The sequence below is a fragment of the Montipora foliosa genome, unplaced genomic scaffold (assembly GCF_036669935.1).
Source record: "Montipora foliosa isolate CH-2021 unplaced genomic scaffold, ASM3666993v2 scaffold_368, whole genome shotgun sequence".
Lineage (NCBI taxonomy): Eukaryota > Metazoa > Cnidaria > Anthozoa > Scleractinia > Acroporidae > Montipora > Montipora foliosa.
The window spans coordinates 1-25,579 of record NW_027179667.1 but is presented as its reverse complement, the minus strand read 5'-3'; the positions used below and the strand labels follow the sequence as shown (position 1 = coordinate 25,579).

The following is a 25,579-nucleotide window of genomic DNA, read 5'->3' as shown; positions in this document are numbered from 1 at the left end:
GGACCATCACACTGTTGAGCCTGGTCGGCGGACAAGGTGGAGGTGAGGGCGTCGAGCAGGGAAAGAGCCACGTCCCCGTCAGTAGGCTCGGCACTAAACAAGTTAGAATAAAAGGAAGCAAAAGCCTGGCATAGGTCCTTTGAACTCGAGACCACTGTGCCATCATCGCATCGAAGTGCTGAAATAAGTCGGTCGGCGGCACGCTTCTTTTCCAGACGGAAGAAAAAGGCCGAGGAGGTTTCACCTTCCTCAACCCATTGGCCCGAGCACGGACTTGGGCTCCCCGAGCTGCCTCGAGGTCTAGGGCAGCAAGGGCAGACAGGGTAGAATGGTACGGCTCAACACAGGAGGTGAAACCGGCATCAACACGGTTCTTAAGATGCCCAGCTAGTCGGCCAAGGAGGTCTCGACACTGCGATGTTTTCTTTCGAGCGCTCAGCGCAATATTTAATTGTGAGGCCTTTGATTTGGCTCTTGCCCTTATCCCACCACTTAGCTAGTGACGGGAAGGACAGCATGGACTGCCTCCAAACGGACCAAAAATTAGTGATATGCTGGATATAGTCCTCATCATTGAGGACAGAAATGTTGAGCTTCCAGAAACTGTCCCAGGAGCAGCAATGTCTGGGACACTACAAGAAAGCACCACACCACAGTGATCCGAAAACGGACAAGGAATAATATCGCAAGTCAAGACTGATGGTAACAGGAGTACGGGGCACCAATGAGATCAATACGGGAGGCCATAAGGCCGTCTGAGCGAGTCCAAGAGAAGGCAGAATCGGAAGGATGCAGGTGCCTCCAAATGTCCAGACAACAGCAGGAGTCAAAAAGACGTTTTAAGGTAGCAGTACTTTCGCGGGAAGTGTCAGAGACATTGGAGCCCCGACGATCGAGGGCGCGGTCGAACACAGTGTTAAAGTCCCCGGCAAGGAAGGTCGGATAGGTGGGATCAACCCAAGACGAGACGTCGTCCAGGAAGTCGTCACGGGCTGGGTTGCGATTGGGGGCGTAGAGACAGCAGATACGAAACGGGTGCCCAGAATGGGTAAAGTGGCAAAAAACAACACGCCCAGCGGTGTCACACCAAGAGCTCGTAAGGGTGACCGTGGGGCGGAATAAAATGATGCAACCACAAGAGTGTGCAGAGCCAACAGAAGCAACTGCATTAAAACCAGATGAACGAAACCAGACTGACATTCACTGTCTGAAGAGCAGTGGGCCCTCTTGTAGGCAGACAATGTCAGGGACCTGAGGAAAGGAACGTAACCAGTGCAGAACACCAGCGCGCTTGGACGAGTCCCTGAGACCATTGGTGTTTAAGGAGAGGATAGAGAGAGCCATAACTGAGAAGAAAGAGAGAGACAGCACAACTAGGAGCGACGGCTCCGAACCGGGGCAGGGGGAGCCAAGGAGGGAAGGCCAGAATGAACAGCCCTCCCAGACTCCCTGCCCTTTCCAGACTTCGAGCGGCCGGGGACCGCAGAACCAGGAAGAGGTTTCTTCGCTTTCTTCTTAGACTTGACCTGATCATCAGAGGAAGCCTCAACATCCGAAAGTCCACGCTTAGTGACTGGTGAATCAGTCAGCTCGACCTCGTTAACCATTACGGGAGACAGAGATAGAACCTGTGGGGTATTTACAGGGGTTACATTGATGCCCGTTAAAGGGTCATCGTCACTAAATATACTTTGACTGTATTCAGTCTCATTAACTAGTTCATTATCATTCGTATCCATTTCTTTTCCATTATTACTATTATCCATTTCCATTTCTTTTCCATTAACTACAGCATTATTTGTCATTTCTTTTCCAGTAACTACATTATTACTATTATCCATTTCCATTTCTTTTCCATTAACTATAGTAGTATTGTCCATTACACCAACTACGTTACTACTAGTGTTAACATTGTATTACTCTGTGGCGCAGCCAAACCATCAGACGCAGCGGCGGGGGAGGCAGCCACCTGCACGCGCGTCGAGGACCCACCATTACCGTTTTAGGGAGGGCCGCACCCTCCTTAACATTTACTGGTGGCAGGAGAGGCCATGGGTGGAGTACCAGGGGGGATAACTCATTGTCCCTGAGGTCGGTGTGGGAACCCCAACTTGAAATACCAGGTTGCGTGGGGGCAGGAGGACGAAGGGTTACCCCCTCGTCCCCAGAGTCCTCATGGTCAGAGCTTGCAGGAGAAGTGGGAAGGTCCTCAGGACCAGAACTGACATCCAGGAGGGGAGGCAGCGACTCCGGGGGAGTGGCACCAACAACAAGTGAAGCGGACGGATGGGCGGGGGTCGCAGGCGAAGATGGTGGGTTCCCCCAGGCATTGGGGGGGTTGGGCAATCCCTGGCCATGTGACCAGGCTCCCGACACCTGCGGCACTTCCCGCGCAAGTCACAGTTTTTGGTGAGGTGTTCCCCACGACAGATATCACATTCGGCCGGCTGACCCACATACCACACCTTACATTTATATCCAGCAATGTCCAGATTACGAGGGATCCGGCCAGAACGAACCATTTTGATGATACGGGCTCCAGTGCAGATTGCAGGGTCACCCGGGTAATGCTGGTGCCTTATCGTCTCCACCTTCCCGTACGAGGAAAAGTAGGGCCGGAGGCGATCATCACTCTCCTCAAAGGGATAGTGATACAACATAACATTTTGAGCTCGAGGCCCAGCATACATGACTTTGCACTTAGCACCAGCTAAAGTGACAAAATCATAACCTTCAACAATATTTTTACATTTTGGGTCAGCGAAAGTAATCTGAACCAGTTTTACGGGAACAAACTGAATACTGTCAATCACAAAGGGGGTGAACTTTCCCTTGATGGCTGTAACAAGTTCCGCCCTGGGAACAGAGGTTGGAACATCGGAAAGGTCGAGGACTACTGTCCTCTTAAAGGCCGCAAGAGGCATGATGAAAAGGGAAAAAGAGAAAAAACAGTCCCCCCGGAAAGCAAAGCTCCCAGGAAGGGAACAGAAAGACTGGCTACCCTGGGTTATGGCAGGACGCCAAGCATAAGTCCCCAGGAGGGTCACCAGTAAAACTCAGGAATCAAAAATCTTACCACAAATCCCAAAAACGCTTGTCCCCACACTCCAATTCCAATACGGAACTTACGCGTACCACAAGGAAAGGCACGAACCTGGCAGATAATAAAAACCCGCGTCAGGTAAGTATGCCTTTTCAACCTCTCCGGAACCGCAAAAACGCAACTTGTCTGCGCATACCATGTGGTAATGGGGGTCACGTGCTCCTCGTCCTGTCGTGTCGTGCTGTCCACTCGCTGCTATGCTACCTAGAAAAGAGAAGAGAAATGTGAAGGTTGGTTGCTTGGTCATTTGTTCTGCTTTCACTTGATTATTTCTTCCCCAGAGGGAAGTGGGCCACGCTCGGAGGTAGTGCTATACCGAGGCAACCCGTGGCCGGGACGAGGCAAGCCTCTTTTCCACGGCCCAGTTCCAAAAATCAGTTTAATATATGAGCTGCTCGATGAGCAGCGTATCAGATATTAAGCTGATAAGAACAGATACTACACTTGATCTTAGCCAAAAGGCCGAGAAGCGATGCCCGTAAATGCTCACAGCGGACAAGGTGCTCCCAGTCTCATGGCCACGAGATATGGTGGTCCGATTACAATCCGTGCCAAGGAAGGAATGCCCAAAGCCAACCTGAAAGCGAGGCGCACACAACGATCGCCCTTGTACAGTGGGCAGCAGGACCAGCATTGCATGGCACTTGCGTTGACGGCAAGAGGACAAATGCACATTGTGCTTGCTCTGACCTCGTTTTTATTTTCCCTTATAACAAAGTTAATTTTCACGGCGAATTACTTGTCTACGACCATACCACAGGGAAAACACCGGTTCTCGTCCGATCACCGAAGTTAAGCCCTGTCGGGCGGGGTTAGTACTTGGATGGGAGACCGCCTGGGAATACCCCGTGTTGTAGGCTTCCCTTTTTCCTTCTGTACACTTGATTATCTCAAAAAATCTCAGTTTCCTTTAATGAAAGAACATTCCAAACCAGGTTTTTTGAACACAACATGCCAACGATATGTCAAAGATGAGACATACAACAAAAACAAAATAGTTCACACGAGAAAGTGGAACTTGTATTCCCAAGGGAGCGCGTGCGCGCGAGATCTTATCAATCCAACGTTTATGACATGAAACGTATCTTTTCGTGTGAGCAAAGAACAGGATACGACAAGTAAAAAATGCATGCACTGTTATGCATTAGATGGAAGTTAACCTAGCCCGGATGATATGCATACAACGAAGGCTACAACACTACAACATTGATCCTGCGAAAACGTGACTTACGTGACGTAGCGCACTTCAAAGTCTTACTGTTCCCTGCTCAACACGGACAGTACGTATTCAAAGGGCCGATAAGACACTATCCTGACCATGAAAGATTTACTTTTTATGATAACAATCCAATTAACTGATAACATAGAGAAACCACAAAGTGTTGGCCACAGAAATGTAACGCCAACTGATCTGGCGGGTCCTCAGTTACTCAATGCAAAACGGGCTCTCCAGAACGCAACATAACACAACGCAAAAGAAATCTATCGCGATGGAGCAGTACAAACACACATCCACTTACGTTTTCGAAACGATGCACGAGGATAAGAGCTCGACCCGCTGGCATTTTCTTGTCTCACTCGTCTATCGATGGAAATCGATGCGGCTGAAATAAACACGTCCTCTCGCTCTCTCTACGGCCAAGAATGAAAGAAATAAAATCACAGTTTTGCAGTGCACCAAGTACGGAACATTCACCTACAATTTCAGCAGTGGAATTCACAAATACAACTCACCTTCCTTAGTCCTTACACCGCCACCGCATCTCCTTCCCTGCCCTGCCTGAAACGTTACCAACAAACCTTCCCATTAGCCAACTTTGCCACCGGGGTTTGGTGCGGGGACTAGCGCGAACGCAGGTCCCCACTACCAGAAATTATACGCTCGAGTTACCCACATTTGGGGTAATCGCAAGGGTCAACCCAATCGAAGTGCAATGAAAGAGCCTCACCTTGAGAGGACTGCCTCCCTGATCACAGTGCCTCCCGCGTCAGGTAAGTATGCCTTTTCAACCTCTCCGGAACCGCAAAACGCAACTTGTCTGCGCATACCATGTGGTAATGGGGGTCACGTGCTCCTCGTCCTGTCGTGTCGTGCTGTCCACTCGCTGCTATGCTACCTAGAAAAGAGAAGAGAATGTGAAGGTTGGTTGCTTGGTCATTTGTTCTGCTTTCACTTGATTATTTCTTCCCCAGAGGGAAGTGGGCCACGCTCGGAGGTAGTGCTATACCGAGGCAACCCGTGGCCGGGACGAGGCAAGCCTCTTTTCCACGGCCCAGTTCCAAAAATCAGTTTAATATATGAGCTGCTCGATGAGCAGCGGTGAATGGCAGACCAAAGGTCACCAGTCGACAGACTCATCCAACGCCTGAGGCATTGGTCACCAGTATTAGGCGACAGAGGCGAAATAAAACTAAGCAAATCAGGTGGTACAGAGGGTGAATTAAGCAGGTGGCCCGAAGCGAAAAACGAGCTTGTTGGAAACATAGAGGCGATGACTCCATCCGCCCCCCACTGGCGGGCAAAATAACGTCGACGTCTCCGGGTTGAAAAACGCTTGAAGAGCAAGGGGAGGTGGAACTTGACACGGGCCTTTGCTCCCTCAATGACGGCGAGGGCCCCAGGTTGACAGAACGAAAGCGGTAGTCATTGCGGGCCAGCCAGATGTGAAACTTACAGGCACACAACAGGTAACTGAAGACTTTGGGCACTGCGTGAAGCTCAGTGGAATTGAAACCAAAAAGTAAATGGCGACGCTCAAGCACAGGACACATAGGCGAGAAATGAAAAAGGAGGGACTGTAGCCAACCAACAACACTTTGAGCAAGGGGACACACAAAGAGCAAATGCGACAGTGACTCGACGACAGGACCACAAAAACAAGCGGAGGAGACAGATAAACCAAAAGAGAGAAGACGCTCAGCAGTGTAAATCACACCATGAGCTACCTTCCAGGAGAAATCAACAACAAAGCGGTCAAAATCAAAGAAGTGGAACTGGCGCCACGTATCATACCAGTAAAGGTCCCCAAAGGAGGGAAAGAACTTAACTACACAGTGCGGTGTGACAGAGGAACAGGATAAAAGAAACTGGTAACCGACTTTGGCAGAGAAAAAAAGCCACGGAGGCGACAACGTGAGGGTCAGAGGATGCGAAAACCAAAGTTCCCCGGGAGGGGGAAAAAGAGCCACCAAGCGACTCCCAGGCCAAAAGCAAAGAGGAGTAAAATGGCGGTAACAGGGACCTGTCGAAGGCAGCGGGACGGGAGAAAACATCAAGAGAGGAGGCAGCAAAACACGATTGAAACCAGTACGACACAAAGGAGGACCAGCTTGACGAGGACAAAGTAGACCGTTTGACCCACTGACCCAGAAGCGACCAAACCTTGAGCTTAATGTCCACCACCGAGAAACCTCCCAGCGATGTGGGCTGAACGACCACAGCACGTGCAACGAGCTCCCGCTTGGTTTTCCAGAAGAATGAGAAAACAAGGGAGTTAAGTTCTTTAAGTACCCAGGGGGGCATGTGGACCAGGGATGCCACATACCAAACCCTGGCGAGGGCCAGGCAATTGATGACCAAAGCCTTGCCATGAAAAGACAAGGAGCGCTGACGCCAGGAGGAGAGGACGCGTTCCACAGCCTCTATCCGAGGCCGCCAATTAGTTCATCAATGTCATGCGGGCCAATGAAGACTCCGAGGATTTTAAGCTTAGAAGATGTCCAGTCGAGAGGGACAGGGGGGTCAGTTCGGCCAGCCCAAGACCCCAGCCACAAGCCGCGAGACTTTGTCAGGTTGAGCTTGGATCCAGAACCAAGCTCATACCTTGTGTAGGTGTCAAAAACAGCCCTAATGGAGGCATCGGAGGACAAGATGAGCGATGTGTCATCCGCGTACTGGGAAATTGGAGAGAGCGGTGAGGGCAGTCCAGGCAGCAAAGGTCCAGTAATGGCGGGATTTGCTCGAATATTGGCGGCCAAGACCTCAGCGACCATAACATACAGCAAAGGTGCGAGGGGGCAGCCTTGACGCACCCCCCGTGTGAGACTGAAAAAGTTTGAGACATGACCGTTAACAATGACAGCACTCTGAACAGCATTATAGAAAAGGCGGATCCAGCGCAGAAAGGAGGTTTGGAAACCCATTCTGCAGAGGGTGGCATGCAGAAAGGACCAATCAACGCGATCAAACGCTTTTTCTTGGTCGAGCGAGAGGATGGCACAAGGAGACCCGGATTGCGTGGCGTAATGGACCATGTCTCGGAGATAAGCGACGTTCTCACCAATATAACGACCGGGGACACCACAGGTTTGATCCTCAGCCACCACGGCATGAATAACCTTCAGGAGACGCCCAGCGATGACGCGGGCAGCGAGCTTGTAGTCCACACTAAGGAGGGAAATTGGCCGCCAGTTACGAGGGTTCAGCCGGTCACCCGTCTTAAAGATGAGAGAAATGATGCCTCGACGCTGAGAGAGGCTGAGAGTGCCAGCCTCATAACATGAGTTCAGGACGAGCACGAGGTCCTGTCCGAGCACCGGCCAGAATTTGACATAAAACTCCATAGGGAGGCCATCCAAGCCCGGGGTCTTGCCTCGAGCCATCCCACATAAAGCAGTATAACACTCCTCCGACTGGAGAGGACCATCACACTGTTGAGCCTGGTCGGCGGACAAGGTGGAGGTGAGGGCGTCGAGCAGGGAAAGAGCCACGTCCCCGTCAGTAGGCTCGGCACTAAACAAGTTAGAATAAAAGGAAGCAAAAGCCTGGCATAGGTCCTTTGAACTCGAGACCACTGTGCCATCATCGCATCGAAGTGCTGAAATAAGTCGGTCGGCGGCACGCTTCTTTTCCAGACGGAAGAAAAAGGCCGAGGAGGTTTCACCTTCCTCAACCCATTGGCCCGAGCACGGACTTGGGCTCCCCGAGCTGCCTCGAGGTCTAGGGCAGCAAGGGCAGACAGGGTAGAATGGTACGGCTCAACACAGGAGGTGAAACCGGCATCAACACGGTTCTTAAGATGCCCAGCTAGTCGGCCAAGGAGGTCTCGACACTGCGATGTTTTCTTTCGAGCGCTCAGCGCAATATTTAATTGTGAGGCCTTTGATTTGGCTCTTGCCCTTATCCCACCACTTAGCTAGTGACGGGAAGGACAGCATGGACTGCCTCCAAACGGACCAAAAATTAGTGATATGCTGGATATAGTCCTCATCATTGAGGACAGAAATGTTGAGCTTCCAGAAACTGTCCCAGGAGCAGCAATGTCTGGGACACTACAAGAAAGCACCACACCACAGTGATCCGAAAACGGACAAGGAATAATATCGCAAGTCAAGACTGATGGTAACAGGAGTACGGGGCACCAATGAGATCAATACGGGAGGCCATAAGGCCGTCTGAGCGAGTCCAAGAGAAGGCAGAATCGGAAGGATGCAGGTGCCTCCAAATGTCCAGACAACAGCAGGAGTCAAAAAGACGTTTTAAGGTAGCAGTACTTTCGCGGGAAGTGTCAGAGACATTGGAGCCCCGACGATCGAGGGCGCGGTCGAACACAGTGTTAAAGTCCCCGGCAAGGAAGGTCGGATAGGTGGGATCAACCCAAGACGAGACGTCGTCCAGGAAGTCGTCACGGGCTGGGTTGCGATTGGGGGCGTAGAGACAGCAGATACGAAACGGGTGCCCAGAATGGGTAAAGTGGCAAAAAACAACACGCCCAGCGGTGTCACACCAAGAGCTCGTAAGGGTGACCGTGGGGCGGAATAAAATGATGCAACCACAAGAGTGTGCAGAGCCAACAGAAGCAACTGCATTAAAACCAGATGAACGAAACCAGACTGACATTCACTGTCTGAAGAGCAGTGGGCCCTCTTGTAGGCAGACAATGTCAGGGACCTGAGGAAAGGAACGTAACCAGTGCAGAACACCAGCGCGCTTGGACGAGTCCCTGAGACCATTGGTGTTTAAGGAGAGGATAGAGAGAGCCATAACTGAGAAGAAAGAGAGAGACAGCACAACTAGGAGCGACGGCTCCGAACCGGGGCAGGGGGAGCCAAGGAGGGAAGGCCAGAATGAACAGCCCTCCCAGACTCCCTGCCCTTTCCAGACTTCGAGCGGCCGGGGACCGCAGAACCAGGAAGAGGTTTCTTCGCTTTCTTCTTAGACTTGACCTGATCATCAGAGGAAGCCTCAACATCCGAAAGTCCACGCTTAGTGACTGGTGAATCAGTCAGCTCGACCTCGTTAACCATTACGGGAGACAGAGATAGAACCTGTGGGGTATTTACAGGGGTTACATTGATGCCCGTTAAAGGGTCATCGTCACTAAATATACTTTGACTGTATTCAGTCTCATTAACTAGTTCATTATCATTCGTATCCATTTCTTTTCCATTATTACTATTATCCATTTCCATTTCTTTTCCATTAACTACAGCATTATTTGTCATTTCTTTTCCAGTAACTACATTATTACTATTATCCATTTCCATTTCTTTTCCATTAACTATAGTAGTATTGTCCATTACACCAACTACGTTACTACTAGTGTTAACATTGTATTACTCTGTGGCGCAGCCAAACCATCAGACGCAGCGGCGGGGGAGGCAGCCACCTGCACGCGCGTCGAGGACCCACCATTACCGTTTTAGGGAGGGCCGCACCCTCCTTAACATTTACTGGTGGCAGGAGAGGCCATGGGTGGAGTACCAGGGGGGATAACTCATTGTCCCTGAGGTCGGTGTGGGAACCCCAACTTGAAATACCAGGTTGCGTGGGGGCAGGAGGACGAAGGGTTACCCCCTCGTCCCCAGAGTCCTCATGGTCAGAGCTTGCAGGAGAAGTGGGAAGGTCCTCAGGACCAGAACTGACATCCAGGAGGGGAGGCAGCGACTCCGGGGGAGTGGCACCAACAACAAGTGAAGCGGACGGATGGGCGGGGGTCGCAGGCGAAGATGGTGGGTTCCCCCAGGCATTGGGGGGGTTGGGCAATCCCTGGCCATGTGACCAGGCTCCCGACACCTGCGGCACTTCCCGCGCAAGTCACAGTTTTTGGTGAGGTGTTCCCCACGACAGATATCACATTCGGCCGGCTGACCCACATACCACACCTTACATTTATATCCAGCAATGTCCAGATTACGAGGGATCCGGCCAGAACGAACCATTTTGATGATACGGGCTCCAGTGCAGATTGCAGGGTCACCCGGGTAATGCTGGTGCCTTATCGTCTCCACCTTCCCGTACGAGGAAAAGTAGGGCCGGAGGCGATCATCACTCTCCTCAAAGGGATAGTGATACAACATAACATTTTGAGCTCGAGGCCCAGCATACATGACTTTGCACTTAGCACCAGCTAAAGTGACAAAATCATAACCTTCAACAATATTTTTACATTTTGGGTCAGCGAAAGTAATCTGAACCAGTTTTACGGGAACAAACTGAATACTGTCAATCACAAAGGGGGTGAACTTTCCCTTGATGGCTGTAACAAGTTCCGCCCTGGGAACAGAGGTTGGAACATCGGAAAGGTCGAGGACTACTGTCCTCTTAAAGGCCGCAAGAGGCATGATGAAAAGGGAAAAAGAGAAAAAACAGTCCCCCCGGAAAGCAAAGCTCCCAGGAAGGGAACAGAAAGACTGGCTACCCTGGGTTATGGCAGGACGCCAAGCATAAGTCCCCAGGAGGGTCACCAGTAAAACTCAGGAATCAAAAATCTTACCACAAATCCCAAAAACGCTTGTCCCCACACTCCAATTCCAATACGGAACTTACGCGTACCACAAGGAAAGGCACGAACCTGGCAGATAATAAAAACCCGCGTCAGGTAAGTATGCCTTTTCAACCTCTCCGGAACCGCAAAAACGCAACTTGTCTGCGCATACCATGTGGTAATGGGGGTCACGTGCTCCTCGTCCTGTCGTGTCGTGCTGTCCACTCGCTGCTATGCTACCTAGAAAAGAGAAGAGAAATGTGAAGGTTGGTTGCTTGGTCATTTGTTCTGCTTTCACTTGATTATTTCTTCCCCAGAGGGAAGTGGGCCACGCTCGGAGGTAGTGCTATACCGAGGCAACCCGTGGCCGGGACGAGGCAAGCCTCTTTTCCACGGCCCAGTTCCAAAAATCAGTTTAATATATGAGCTGCTCGATGAGCAGCGTATCAGATATTAAGCTGATAAGAACAGATACTACACTTGATCTTAGCCAAAAGGCCGAGAAGCGATGCCCGTAAATGCTCACAGCGGACAAGGTGCTCCCAGTCTCATGGCCACGAGATATGGTGGTCCGATTACAATCCGTGCCAAGGAAGGAATGCCCAAAGCCAACCTGAAAGCGAGGCGCACACAACGATCGCCCTTGTACAGTGGGCAGCAGGACCAGCATTGCATGGCACTTGCGTTGACGGCAAGAGGACAAATGCACATTGTGCTTGCTCTGACCTCGTTTTTATTTTCCCTTATAACAAAGTTAATTTTCACGGCGAATTACTTGTCTACGACCATACCACAGGGAAAACACCGGTTCTCGTCCGATCACCGAAGTTAAGCCCTGTCGGGCGGGGTTAGTACTTGGATGGGAGACCGCCTGGGAATACCCCGTGTTGTAGGCTTCCCTTTTTCCTTCTGTACACTTGATTATCTCAAAAAATCTCAGTTTCCTTTAATGAAAGAACATTCCAAACCAGGTTTTTTGAACACAACATGCCAACGATATGTCAAAGATGAGACATACAACAAAAACAAAATAGTTCACACGAGAAAGTGGAACTTGTATTCCCAAGGGAGCGCGTGCGCGCGAGATCTTATCAATCCAACGTTTATGACATGAAACGTATCTTTTCGTGTGAGCAAAGAACAGGATACGACAAGTAAAAAATGCATGCACTGTTATGCATTAGATGGAAGTTAACCTAGCCCGGATGATATGCATACAACGAAGGCTACAACACTACAACATTGATCCTGCGAAAACGTGACTTACGTGACGTAGCGCACTTCAAAGTCTTACTGTTCCCTGCTCAACACGGACAGTACGTATTCAAAGGGCCGATAAGACACTATCCTGACCATGAAAGATTTACTTTTTATGATAACAATCCAATTAACTGATAACATAGAGAAACCACAAAGTGTTGGCCACAGAAATGTAACGCCAACTGATCTGGCGGGTCCTCAGTTACTCAATGCAAAACGGGCTCTCCAGAACGCAACATAACACAACGCAAAAGAAATCTATCGCGATGGAGCAGTACAAACACACATCCACTTACGTTTTCGAAACGATGCACGAGGATAAGAGCTCGACCCGCTGGCATTTTCTTGTCTCACTCGTCTATCGATGGAAATCGATGCGGCTGAAATAAACACGTCCTCTCGCTCTCTCTACGGCCAAGAATGAAAGAAATAAAATCACAGTTTTGCAGTGCACCAAGTACGGAACATTCACCTACAATTTCAGCAGTGGAATTCACAAATACAACTCACCTTCCTTAGTCCTTACACCGCCACCGCATCTCCTTCCCTGCCCTGCCTGAAACGTTACCAACAAACCTTCCCATTAGCCAACTTTGCCACCGGGGTTTGGTGCGGGGACTAGCGCGAACGCAGGTCCCCACTACCAGAAATTATACGCTCGAGTTACCCACATTTGGGGTAATCGCAAGGGTCAACCCAATCGAAGTGCAATGAAAGAGCCTCACCTTGAGAGGACTGCCTCCCTGATCACAGTGCCTCCCGCGTCAGGTAAGTATGCCTTTTCAACCTCTCCGGAACCGCAAAACGCAACTTGTCTGCGCATACCATGTGGTAATGGGGGTCACGTGCTCCTCGTCCTGTCGTGTCGTGCTGTCCACTCGCTGCTATGCTACCTAGAAAAGAGAAGAGAATGTGAAGGTTGGTTGCTTGGTCATTTGTTCTGCTTTCACTTGATTATTTCTTCCCCAGAGGGAAGTGGGCCACGCTCGGAGGTAGTGCTATACCGAGGCAACCCGTGGCCGGGACGAGGCAAGCCTCTTTTCCACGGCCCAGTTCCAAAAATCAGTTTAATATATGAGCTGCTCGATGAGCAGCGGTGAATGGCAGACCAAAGGTCACCAGTCGACAGACTCATCCAACGCCTGAGGCATTGGTCACCAGTATTAGGCGACAGAGGCGAAATAAAACTAAGCAAATCAGGTGGTACAGAGGGTGAATTAAGCAGGTGGCCCGAAGCGAAAAACGAGCTTGTTGGAAACATAGAGGCGATGACTCCATCCGCCCCCCACTGGCGGGCAAAATAACGTCGACGTCTCCGGGTTGAAAAACGCTTGAAGAGCAAGGGGAGGTGGAACTTGACACGGGCCTTTGCTCCCTCAATGACGGCGAGGGCCCCAGGTTGACAGAACGAAAGCGGTAGTCATTGCGGGCCAGCCAGATGTGAAACTTACAGGCACACAACAGGTAACTGAAGACTTTGGGCACTGCGTGAAGCTCAGTGGAATTGAAACCAAAAAGTAAATGGCGACGCTCAAGCACAGGACACATAGGCGAGAAATGAAAAAGGAGGGACTGTAGCCAACCAACAACACTTTGAGCAAGGGGACACACAAAGAGCAAATGCGACAGTGACTCGACGACAGGACCACAAAAACAAGCGGAGGAGACAGATAAACCAAAAGAGAGAAGACGCTCAGCAGTGTAAATCACACCATGAGCTACCTTCCAGGAGAAATCAACAACAAAGCGGTCAAAATCAAAGAAGTGGAACTGGCGCCACGTATCATACCAGTAAAGGTCCCCAAAGGAGGGAAAGAACTTAACTACACAGTGCGGTGTGACAGAGGAACAGGATAAAAGAAACTGGTAACCGACTTTGGCAGAGAAAAAAAGCCACGGAGGCGACAACGTGAGGGTCAGAGGATGCGAAAACCAAAGTTCCCCGGGAGGGGGAAAAAGAGCCACCAAGCGACTCCCAGGCCAAAAGCAAAGAGGAGTAAAATGGCGGTAACAGGGACCTGTCGAAGGCAGCGGGACGGGAGAAAACATCAAGAGAGGAGGCAGCAAAACACGATTGAAACCAGTACGACACAAAGGAGGACCAGCTTGACGAGGACAAAGTAGACCGTTTGACCCACTGACCCAGAAGCGACCAAACCTTGAGCTTAATGTCCACCACCGAGAAACCTCCCAGCGATGTGGGCTGAACGACCACAGCACGTGCAACGAGCTCCCGCTTGGTTTTCCAGAAGAATGAGAAAACAAGGGAGTTAAGTTCTTTAAGTACCCAGGGGGGCATGTGGACCAGGGATGCCACATACCAAACCCTGGCGAGGGCCAGGCAATTGATGACCAAAGCCTTGCCATGAAAAGACAAGGAGCGCTGACGCCAGGAGGAGAGGACGCGTTCCACAGCCTCTATCCGAGGCCGCCAATTAGTTCATCAATGTCATGCGGGCCAATGAAGACTCCGAGGATTTTAAGCTTAGAAGATGTCCAGTCGAGAGGGACAGGGGGGTCAGTTCGGCCAGCCCAAGACCCCAGCCACAAGCCGCGAGACTTTGTCAGGTTGAGCTTGGATCCAGAACCAAGCTCATACCTTGTGTAGGTGTCAAAAACAGCCCTAATGGAGGCATCGGAGGACAAGATGAGCGATGTGTCATCCGCGTACTGGGAAATTGGAGAGAGCGGTGAGGGCAGTCCAGGCAGCAAAGGTCCAGTAATGGCGGGATTTGCTCGAATATTGGCGGCCAAGACCTCAGCGACCATAACATACAGCAAAGGTGCGAGGGGGCAGCCTTGACGCACCCCCCGTGTGAGACTGAAAAAGTTTGAGACATGACCGTTAACAATGACAGCACTCTGAACAGCATTATAGAAAAGGCGGATCCAGCGCAGAAAGGAGGTTTGGAAACCCATTCTGCAGAGGGTGGCATGCAGAAAGGACCAATCAACGCGATCAAACGCTTTTTCTTGGTCGAGCGAGAGGATGGCACAAGGAGACCCGGATTGCGTGGCGTAATGGACCATGTCTCGGAGATAAGCGACGTTCTCACCAATATAACGACCGGGGACACCACAGGTTTGATCCTCAGCCACCACGGCATGAATAACCTTCAGGAGACGCCCAGCGATGACGCGGGCAGCGAGCTTGTAGTCCACACTAAGGAGGGAAATTGGCCGCCAGTTACGAGGGTTCAGCCGGTCACCCGTCTTAAAGATGAGAGAAATGATGCCTCGACGCTGAGAGAGGCTGAGAGTGCCAGCCTCATAACATGAGTTCAGGACGAGCACGAGGTCCTGTCCGAGCACCGGCCAGAATTTGACATAAAACTCCATAGGGAGGCCATCCAAGCCCGGGGTCTTGCCTCGAGCCATCCCACATAAAGCAGTATAACACTCCTCCGACTGGAGAGGACCATCACACTGTTGAGCCTGGTCGGCGGACAAGGTGGAGGTGAGGGCGTCGAGCAGGGAAAGAGCCACGTCCCCGTCAGTAGGCTCGGCACTAAACAAGTTAGAATAAAAGGAAGCAAAAGCCTGGCATAGGTCCTTTGAACTCGAGACCACTGTGCCATCATCGCATCGAAGTGCTGAAATAAGTCGGTCGGCGGCACGCTTCTTTTCCAGACGGAAGAAAAAGGCCGAGGAGGTTTCACCTTCCTCAACCCATTGGCCCGAGCACGGACTTGGGCTCCCCGAGCTGCCTCGAGGTCTAGGGCAGCAAGGGCAGACAGGGTAGAATGGTACGGCTCAACACAGGAGGTGAAACCGGCATCAACACGGTTCTTAAGATGCCCAGCTAGTCGGCCAAGGAGGTCTCGACACTGCGATGTTTTCTTTCGAGCGCTCAGCGCAATATTTAATTGTGAGGCCTTTGATTTGGCTCTTGCCCTTATCCCACCACTTAGCTAGTGACGGGAAGGACAGCATGGACTGCCTCCAAACGGACCAAAAATTAGTGATATGCTGGATATAGTCCTCATCATTGAGGACAGAAATGTTGAGCTTCCAGAAACTGTCCCAGGAGCAGCAATGTCTGGGACACTACAAGAAAGCACCACACCACAGTGATCCGAAAACGGACAAGGAATAATATCGCAAGTCAAGACTGATGGTAACAGGAGTACGGGGCACCAATGAGATCAATACGGGAGGCCATAAGGCCGTCTGAGCGAGTCCAAGAGAAGGCAGAATCGGAAGGATGCAGGTGCCTCCAAATGTCCAGACAACAGCAGGAGTCAAAAAGACGTTTTAAGGTAGCAGTACTTTCGCGGGAAGTGTCAGAGACATTGGAGCCCCGACGATCGAGGGCGCGGTCGAACACAGTGTTAAAGTCCCCGGCAAGGAAGGTCGGATAGGTGGGATCAACCCAAGACGAGACGTCGTCCAGGAAGTCGTCACGGGCTGGGTTGCGATTGGGGGCGTAGAGACAGCAGATACGAAACGGGTGCCCAGAATGGGTAAAGTGGCAAAAAACAACACGCCCAGCGGTGTCACACCAAGAGCTCGTAAGGGTGACCGTGGGGCGGAATAAAATGATGCAACCACAAGAGTGTGCAGAGCCAACAGAAGCAACTGCATTAAAACCAGATGAACGAAACCAGACTGACATTCACTGTCTGAAGAGCAGTGGGCCCTCTTGTAGGCAGACAATGTCAGGGACCTGAGGAAAGGAACGTAACCAGTGCAGAACACCAGCGCGCTTGGACGAGTCCCTGAGACCATTGGTGTTTAAGGAGAGGATAGAGAGAGCCATAACTGAGAAGAAAGAGAGAGACAGCACAACTAGGAGCGACGGCTCCGAACCGGGGCAGGGGGAGCCAAGGAGGGAAGGCCAGAATGAACAGCCCTCCCAGACTCCCTGCCCTTTCCAGACTTCGAGCGGCCGGGGACCGCAGAACCAGGAAGAGGTTTCTTCGCTTTCTTCTTAGACTTGACCTGATCATCAGAGGAAGCCTCAACATCCGAAAGTCCACGCTTAGTGACTGGTGAATCAGTCAGCTCGACCTCGTTAACCATTACGGGAGACAGAGATAGAACCTGTGGGGTATTTACAGGGGTTACATTGATGCCCGTTAAAGGGTCATCGTCACTAAATATACTTTGACTGTATTCAGTCTCATTAACTAGTTCATTATCATTCGTATCCATTTCTTTTCCATTATTACTATTATCCATTTCCATTTCTTTTCCATTAACTACAGCATTATTTGTCATTTCTTTTCCAGTAACTACATTATTACTATTATCCATTTCCATTTCTTTTCCATTAACTATAGTAGTATTGTCCATTACACCAACTACGTTACTACTAGTGTTAACATTGTATTACTCTGTGGCGCAGCCAAACCATCAGACGCAGCGGCGGGGGAGGCAGCCACCTGCACGCGCGTCGAGGACCCACCATTACCGTTTTAGGGAGGGCCGCACCCTCCTTAACATTTACTGGTGGCAGGAGAGGCCATGGGTGGAGTACCAGGGGGGATAACTCATTGTCCCTGAGGTCGGTGTGGGAACCCCAACTTGAAATACCAGGTTGCGTGGGGGCAGGAGGACGAAGGGTTACCCCCTCGTCCCCAGAGTCCTCATGGTCAGAGCTTGCAGGAGAAGTGGGAAGGTCCTCAGGACCAGAACTGACATCCAGGAGGGGAGGCAGCGACTCCGGGGGAGTGGCACCAACAACAAGTGAAGCGGACGGATGGGCGGGGGTCGCAGGCGAAGATGGTGGGTTCCCCCAGGCATTGGGGGGGTTGGGCAATCCCTGGCCATGTGACCAGGCTCCCGACACCTGCGGCACTTCCCGCGCAAGTCACAGTTTTTGGTGAGGTGTTCCCCACGACAGATATCACATTCGGCCGGCTGACCCACATACCACACCTTACATTTATATCCAGCAATGTCCAGATTACGAGGGATCCGGCCAGAACGAACCATTTTGATGATACGGGCTCCAGTGCAGATTGCAGGGTCACCCGGGTAATGCTGGTGCCTTATCGTCTCCACCTTCCCGTACGAGGAAAAGTAGGGCCGGAGGCGATCATCACTCTCCTCAAAGGGATAGTGATACAACATAACATTTTGAGCTCGAGGCCCAGCATACATGACTTTGCACTTAGCACCAGCTAAAGTGACAAAATCATAACCTTCAACAATATTTTTACATTTTGGGTCAGCGAAAGTAATCTGAACCAGTTTTACGGGAACAAACTGAATACTGTCAATCACAAAGGGGGTGAACTTTCCCTTGATGGCTGTAACAAGTTCCGCCCTGGGAACAGAGGTTGGAACATCGGAAAGGTCGAGGACTACTGTCCTCTTAAAGGCCGCAAGAGGCATGATGAAAAGGGAAAAAGAGAAAAAACAGTCCCCCCGGAAAGCAAAGCTCCCAGGAAGGGAACAGAAAGACTGGCTACCCTGGGTTATGGCAGGACGCCAAGCATAAGTCCCCAGGAGGGTCACCAGTAAAACTCAGGAATCAAAAATCTTACCACAAATCCCAAAAACGCTTGTCCCCACACTCCAATTCCAATACGGAACTTACGCGTACCACAAGGAAAGGCACGAACCTGGCAGATAATAAAAACCCGCGTCAGGTAAGTATGCCTTTTCAACCTCTCCGGAACCGCAAAAACGCAACTTGTCTGCGCATACCATGTGGTAATGGGGGTCACGTGCTCCTCGTCCTGTCGTGTCGTGCTGTCCACTCGCTGCTATGCTACCTAGAAAAGAGAAGAGAAATGTGAAGGTTGGTTGCTTGGTCATTTGTTCTGCTTTCACTTGATTATTTCTTCCCCAGAGGGAAGTGGGCCACGCTCGGAGGTAGTGCTATACCGAGGCAACCCGTGGCCGGGACGAGGCAAGCCTCTTTTCCACGGCCCAGTTCCAAAAATCAGTTTAATATATGAGCTGCTCGATGAGCAGCGTATCAGATATTAAGCTGATAAGAACAGATACTACACTTGATCTTAGCCAAAAGGCCGAGAAGCGATGCCCGTAAATGCTCACAGCGGACAAGGTGCTCCCAGTCTCATGGCCACGAGATATGGTGGTCCGATTACAATCCGTGCCAAGGAAGGAATGCCCAAAGCCAACCTGAAAGCGAGGCGCACACAACGATCGCCCTTGTACAGTGGGCAGCAGGACCAGCATTGCATGGCACTTGCGTTGACGGCAAGAGGACAAATGCACATTGTGCTTGCTCTGACCTCGTTTTTATTTTCCCTTATAACAAAGTTAATTTTCACGGCGAATTACTTGTCTACGACCATACCACAGGGAAAACACCGGTTCTCGTCCGATCACCGAAGTTAAGCCCTGTCGGGCGGGGTTAGTACTTGGATGGGAGACCGCCTGGGAATACCCCGTGTTGTAGGCTTCCCTTTTTCCTTCTGTACACTTGATTATCTCAAAAAATCTCAGTTTCCTTTAATGAAAGAACATTCCAAACCAGGTTTTTGAACACAACATGCCAACGATATGTCAAAGATGAGACATACAACAAAAACAAAATAGTTCACACGAGAAAGTGGAACTTGTATTCCCAAGGGAGCGCGTGCGCGCGAGATCTTATCAATCCAACGTTTATGACATGAAACGTATCTTTTCGTGTGAGCAAAGAACAGGATACGACAAGTAAAAAATGCATGCACTGTTATGCATTAGATGGAAGTTAACCTAGCCCGGATGATATGCATACAACGAAGGCTACAACACTACAACATTGATCCTGCGAAAACGTGACTTACGTGACGTAGCGCACTTCAAAGTCTTACTGTTCCCTGCTCAACACGGACAGTACGTATTCAAAGGGCCGATAAGACACTATCCTGACCATGAAAGATTTACTTTTTATGATAACAATCCAATTAACTGATAACATAGAGAAACCACAAAGTGTTGGCCACAGAAATGTAACGCCAACTGATCTGGCGGGTCCTCAGTTACTCAATGCAAAACGGGCTCTCCAGAACGCAACATAACACAACGCAAAAGAAATCTATCGCGATGGAGCAGTACAAACACACATCCACTTACGTTTTCGAAACGATGCACGAGGATAAGAGCTCGACCCGCTGGCATTTTCTTGTCTCACTCGTCTATCGATGGAAATCGATGCGGCTGAAATAAACACGTCCTCTCGCTCTCTCTACGGCCAAGAATGAAAGAAATAAAATCACAGTTTTGCAGTGCACCAAGTACGGAACATTCACCTACAATTTCAGCAGTGGAATTCACAAATACAACTCACCTTCCTTAGTCCTTACACCGCCACCGCATCTCCTTCCCTGCCCTGCCTGAAACGTTACCAACAAACCTTCCCATTGCATTATGGGTAATAGTGTTGAAAAGCGCGGGTAGAGTTCCCGCCCTACAACAGGAATAAATTATATTAAGTCTCCAAGAGAGGAAAAAGACGAAGCAAATTATTAAAGCGGAGATAGTTTCATTGCGTAAGTCCCAAAAATGTGGCTTTTCCCCACCTGGAGACTTTTCACCTTCGCAAAGCTGGGCCGAAACGTTGCGCACCACTCACGATTGCTTTCGCGAAGTGGTCTTTCTTTATGCTTCAAGCTCATTTCTTCGAGCAAGAAGCGCCCAATTGATGCCATCTTGGAGTTAATGATCTCCCAGGCACTTTGCGAAGGACGAACAACGGGAGGTGATCATTTTTTAAGACGTCAAAAGCCACGATACTTACCTCTTGCATTCGTACAGCTCTTCTCAAACCGTTGGGTTGTAGTCAAGTTAGTGCGCACACTCGTACATTTCTAATTCATGCCCATTCTTCACGCTTATTTTAGTGTTACACTGACGAAGGACGATGACATCTCCGATTACTTCCTTTAAAGTGATAAAGAAATAACTTTCCAGGACTATGAAAAATATTGCTTCACTTCTCCTGCCTTCACTTCTCTTGCGGCCACAAAACAGCATCAGCGGGATTTTTGTTGCGTGACGGAACAGCATTTAACATGTCGTGCAAGAAGCCAAGAACCAGCCACCATTTTTGTGGATATCGTTACACTGTAAAAGGCAACTGCCTGTAACCACTCAGAGCCTCTTCATGAAAAACAATATAAGACAGGTGCGAATGTTAAATTGAAAGCCATATTTACAGTGTTTGCATTTTTCGTCAATCACTTCCACAATACGAACTATTGTGACAGTCACGACAGTCAATGACAAGTTGTGCCCGAATCAACTTGGTAGGAAGAATTTTTTGGGGGGGTTTCACAACGAAGCAAAAAAAAATTCCTAATGCAAACACAATTCAGTTAGCCTCGCTCATTTGCCGATAATGCCCTTCTTAGTCAGTTCCATTTCGTTGTGCAACGTGTGGAATGGTGTGGATGTATGTATATTAAACATAGTTCTAGATATCAAAATAAACGATTTAAATAAACCTTCCGAATTTGTCTTGAAAGTCCCAACAATTTTGTAAATTAATTTGTTACATACACAGTTCATACATTTCTTTAACGTTCACAATGATGCAATGTGGCACCTTTTTTACAAGAATTCATTAAAAGAATGCTCAATATACCCAAGCTTTCGAGAAACTCTCTTGAGGATAACTAAAAAGGAAATCATTATATGTACTTGGTGATTGTTTCTTTTAGATAAAAAATTCTTTGGTATTTAATGCATGCAGAAGAGGTCCTGGTACATAAAATTAGAATAAGGGGGCTTACTAACTGATGCGCTTGTGTTTCTATAAAGGTGTTAGGAGGTTAGTAGTGAACTCTTGAATATCTTTGATAGTACAGAGCTCTTGGAGCATAATAACTTTTTCACCATGGCAACACTGATCCTGCCAGAGATACAAAGCAGCCAAAAAGCAGGGGAAAATTAATCAAGGAAAGATCACTTTACAAAAAGCAAGACAATAATGAACTGTCACAGGTTCAATAGGAGGTAGGCAGTTAATAATCATGTCAAATAGAAAATGTTACTTCTTATATTAAACCTATTTTCTTTTAACCTACCACACACCAGAAGTGAGCGTTGCTTTTTCCTCCCAAAATGGAGTACTTCCTTCAGTGCAGTGCGTCTAAGGATGGTACGCTGCGACTACAACTCATTTCGCATGTAAACATACCTTTCTTTTTTTTTCAAAAAACAAAAAAGATAACCTTTCCTGTAATTTTATGTAAACTATTATGGATGCTTTTCCTGAGCAGGTATTTGTACTTTTTCAAAGTGCATGGAACACTGCAACAGTTTGCATTACATGCATGAGGCTGGTATGAAAAAGCAGATAGCACCCATGGATAATTGCATGTTTTCATCATTTGTATCAGGGTAGGGGTTGTCAACAATTTCTTCATTTATTCCATTGCTAGTACATGACATTCCAAGACCTCTAAAACGAGTCTTCTTGTCTGACAGTTCATTCCAATGCAATACAGTCACATGTATTACAACCTTCTCCATCTCATTATAATGCTCAAGTAAATGTCACATTTCTGATTGGTCAATGACAAATGCATAAAGAGATTATAGAGTGCAATACGGAAGTTGCTATGCAAGCAAGGCAATGGAGTTTTTTTCTAGACTATATAATAAAATAAATAATTTATCATGTGAACTTATCATTCATTTAGTGATTTATGGTAACTTGTGATGTTTTAAAAGTTTTCAAATGGCACAAGCCTTACATCACTTCTTCTTACAATTTCCTACACTTATCACATGGTTTCTTAAGGGAAGTTGACTGTTCATTACATCTTTGTAAGCCCTTTTTGGACATCAATTTTAAACTGAGTTTGGCGAAAATTTACATTCATCAAACTTTCACCTTGAGACTCCATACTTGGGTAATACACAGTCAGGCAAAGAGACATAGAAAAAAAAACCAACAACCAATAAAAGATCAGGAAAGGCAAGGGAAACACCTGACACCACAAGTGTACACTAAGGATCCATCATTATTGATCAATTACTACAACTTTCCAACACACCATCTCCATAAAAGTTAAGCAAATAATTTACATGGCAAATTTTAGGAAGGAAATATGTTACAACGAAACTCTTTCATGGAGAGCATGAATATCAACAATGTAACCCATGAGATATGCAAATGATAGTAAAGTATAAAGATTTCAGTCAAGAATTCCCTCCCTCTTTATAGTTGAGAATTTACCTTAGAGAGCTCATACTTTGCCCCTAAACTTTGCACAAGACATCAATTTTGAATTCAACTTAGTTTAACACATGCCTCCTTAATCCAAACTTCTTTCTTTATCAGTTTCTCAACAGAAAATTTCATAAGCTCAGTCACCTCAACCAAGGACAGCCTATGTTGAGTACCGGTACCATCTTCTAACAAATTGGGTTACATGCCAAAATCCTCATTTAAAAGGTGTCTTTTGCATGGTGTTACACAAACAAACCCCAAAGAACAGCCATTTTCACCAGAAAAAGGTTTCATACATCCAAGGATTATTCAGGATGAGGTGGACAGATGACACCTTCAAGCAAACAAAATACATGAAGGGACTTTCACACACATGACCAATTAGGGTGTCTAAGGAAAGGTCTATCACACATTACAAGCAATGAGACTTTTTTCCTTGAGCTACCATGCTAATTCAATTGCACCAAGCAGCCTTTACTTACATGCTATGGACTATGTTCCTACAATAAAACAAGAGACCCTTTTCAATGGTCCTTATTGGAGGTGAGCCTGCAAGCACAATTTCTTTTCTTTAAAACTATCACAGAAGAGGCTTAAGGTTCAATTCCATACAAAATGACACCTTAGCCTCGTTCATGTGGCAACACCACTGATAACTCCAATAAGGGCTATTAATTCTCTTTTTAGACTATTAAACTATTTATTGAACATTTTAACAACAAAGAATAAGAGATCTAACAAAAATACAAATCATAATGACCAACGGTTCACATAAAATAAGACATAATGCCCTTAGCTGTTTAAAAGATTACCTACCACTATTTACCACATAAGCACCATCCAGTCTGAATTCATATCCTCCTCCAGAACTTATCCACCAGCTGACACTATCCACCCTTCATACAACTAGAGACTGAAGCTGGTATTACAGGAAATATGAGGGATACGGACATTTTTTTAAGCAATACATTATTTATCTTCTTACTGTGAGAGGAACTGTTAGATCTATTCACTTACAATGCGCCAATCCAATATTGCTCTTTGCCTCTCAGAGTGAATCATGGAAACAAAGGAACTGTCATGGACAAAGGATGTGCATACAATACCGCTACATCACACACCTTTCATTTCATTACACAGATGTTTACTTCACTTAACTGACCATGTGGTTAAAAAACATTACATTCACTATTTTGTTAATGGTTGCTATAGCTACATGTCAAGGCATCTAGGTGTTAAAACTACTCACCCATAAGCAAATATGTTTCATTACCTCACATAATCGCAAATCTCCAAAACAGCAGCTGTCTAAAAAAAAATGACATGTGAGGTCATGACATCCATTCTTTAATAGGTGACTTACATCATTAAAACATTGCCAAGACAACACTTAACACTGCACAATAGACCATATTCGATTTCCTCAGGATTACACTGGAACTACTTTGCAATGGAGGCTAATGCAGGGGGATATATTAAAAAGTATTTGCATTTGAAAAGATTTCCCACATTAGCCTCCATTGCATGCTAGTTCCAGTCCAATACTTAGAATACAAATATTATGGTTTCTTACACTAATAATAATTATTGTTATATACCCAGACTTTCACTCAACAAAAGGAGCACTGTGTTTGGTTGATTCTTGGTCACATGCCCTGATCAAATGTATCTTGGAGGGGATACAATTCTGCATTTGTTGCCTGCTCCAGATGTTTTGCTGTGATTGCTCAAGGAAAAGTCAAAATATATACCAAAGCACTTATGCTGGTCCCTCGGAAAACTAGTTTTCTTTGTTAACTGTTTCCTCAACTTAACATTCAAAATGGTGGGAGTCCACAAAATTCACAAACACTATGGCCTCACAGCCTGCAAGTAACTTTTCTAAAATTTGGATAATTATGGTTGCTGCAATCCTTTAGCTGTTCCACACATAAAGAAAAATAGTTTAATTCCAAGTTCACTAATTTAAGCAGTGTTGCTAGGACAGTGTGAAAATAATTATCATACAATGTCACGGGGAAAATATTGTGGTAAAGCTTATAACCATGAGAACTTACTGTATTCTCTGTAACAAAAATAAGTCGTATCATAAACCAAGTAAACAAATTACTTATGACTATACTCTTGCAGAGATTCCCAATGTACTGGTTCACATAAAAAAAAAAAGGAAAAGACAATCATCAGTTATAATAAAAATCCATTAAGGTGGGGCAAGCCAGTTTCAAAGCTTTCAAGTAACGTTCTTATTAGAAGGCTTGGCACTACAACACTGTATCACATAAATATTAGCAATGTTATGGTACAGCCGATTCAGAGCCACCTTAATTCTGTGATTTTTTAAGGTGGCTCTGATTTTGCAGTACAGAATTT

General features: G+C 47.8%; 10 non-coding genes across 10 annotated transcripts; 3 read left to right on the top strand and 7 right to left on the bottom strand.

The window, feature by feature from the left end:
- Positions 1 to 3,385: 3,385 nt before the first annotated feature.
- On the bottom strand, positions 3,386 to 3,577 carry LOC137987636 (U2 spliceosomal RNA). The gene has a single exon (XR_011120669.1). It is a non-coding gene; the product is annotated as a U2 spliceosomal RNA (small nuclear RNA).
- A 267-nt stretch (positions 3,578 to 3,844) lies between these two features.
- On the top strand, positions 3,845 to 3,963 carry LOC137987622 (5S ribosomal RNA). Its single transcript, XR_011120656.1, has one exon. It is a non-coding gene; the product is annotated as a 5S ribosomal RNA (ribosomal RNA).
- A 976-nt stretch (positions 3,964 to 4,939) lies between these two features.
- Positions 4,940 to 5,103, bottom strand: LOC137987616 (U1 spliceosomal RNA). The gene has a single exon (XR_011120651.1). It is a non-coding gene; the product is annotated as a U1 spliceosomal RNA (small nuclear RNA).
- A 194-nt stretch (positions 5,104 to 5,297) lies between these two features.
- LOC137987590 (U2 spliceosomal RNA) lies at positions 5,298 to 5,488 on the bottom strand. The gene has a single exon (XR_011120627.1). It is a non-coding gene; the product is annotated as a U2 spliceosomal RNA (small nuclear RNA).
- Positions 5,489 to 11,127: 5,639 nt separating this feature from the next.
- LOC137987635 (U2 spliceosomal RNA) lies at positions 11,128 to 11,319 on the bottom strand. The gene has a single exon (XR_011120668.1). It is a non-coding gene; the product is annotated as a U2 spliceosomal RNA (small nuclear RNA).
- A 267-nt stretch (positions 11,320 to 11,586) lies between these two features.
- LOC137987610 (5S ribosomal RNA) lies at positions 11,587 to 11,705 on the top strand. Its single transcript, XR_011120645.1, has one exon. It is a non-coding gene; the product is annotated as a 5S ribosomal RNA (ribosomal RNA).
- A 976-nt stretch (positions 11,706 to 12,681) lies between these two features.
- On the bottom strand, positions 12,682 to 12,845 carry LOC137987615 (U1 spliceosomal RNA). Its single transcript, XR_011120650.1, has one exon. It is a non-coding gene; the product is annotated as a U1 spliceosomal RNA (small nuclear RNA).
- Positions 12,846 to 13,039: 194 nt separating this feature from the next.
- LOC137987589 (U2 spliceosomal RNA) lies at positions 13,040 to 13,230 on the bottom strand. Its single transcript, XR_011120626.1, has one exon. It is a non-coding gene; the product is annotated as a U2 spliceosomal RNA (small nuclear RNA).
- A 5,639-nt stretch (positions 13,231 to 18,869) lies between these two features.
- On the bottom strand, positions 18,870 to 19,061 carry LOC137987632 (U2 spliceosomal RNA). The gene has a single exon (XR_011120666.1). It is a non-coding gene; the product is annotated as a U2 spliceosomal RNA (small nuclear RNA).
- Positions 19,062 to 19,328: 267 nt separating this feature from the next.
- Positions 19,329 to 19,447, top strand: LOC137987586 (5S ribosomal RNA). The gene has a single exon (XR_011120623.1). It is a non-coding gene; the product is annotated as a 5S ribosomal RNA (ribosomal RNA).
- Positions 19,448 to 25,579: the final 6,132 nt, after the last annotated feature.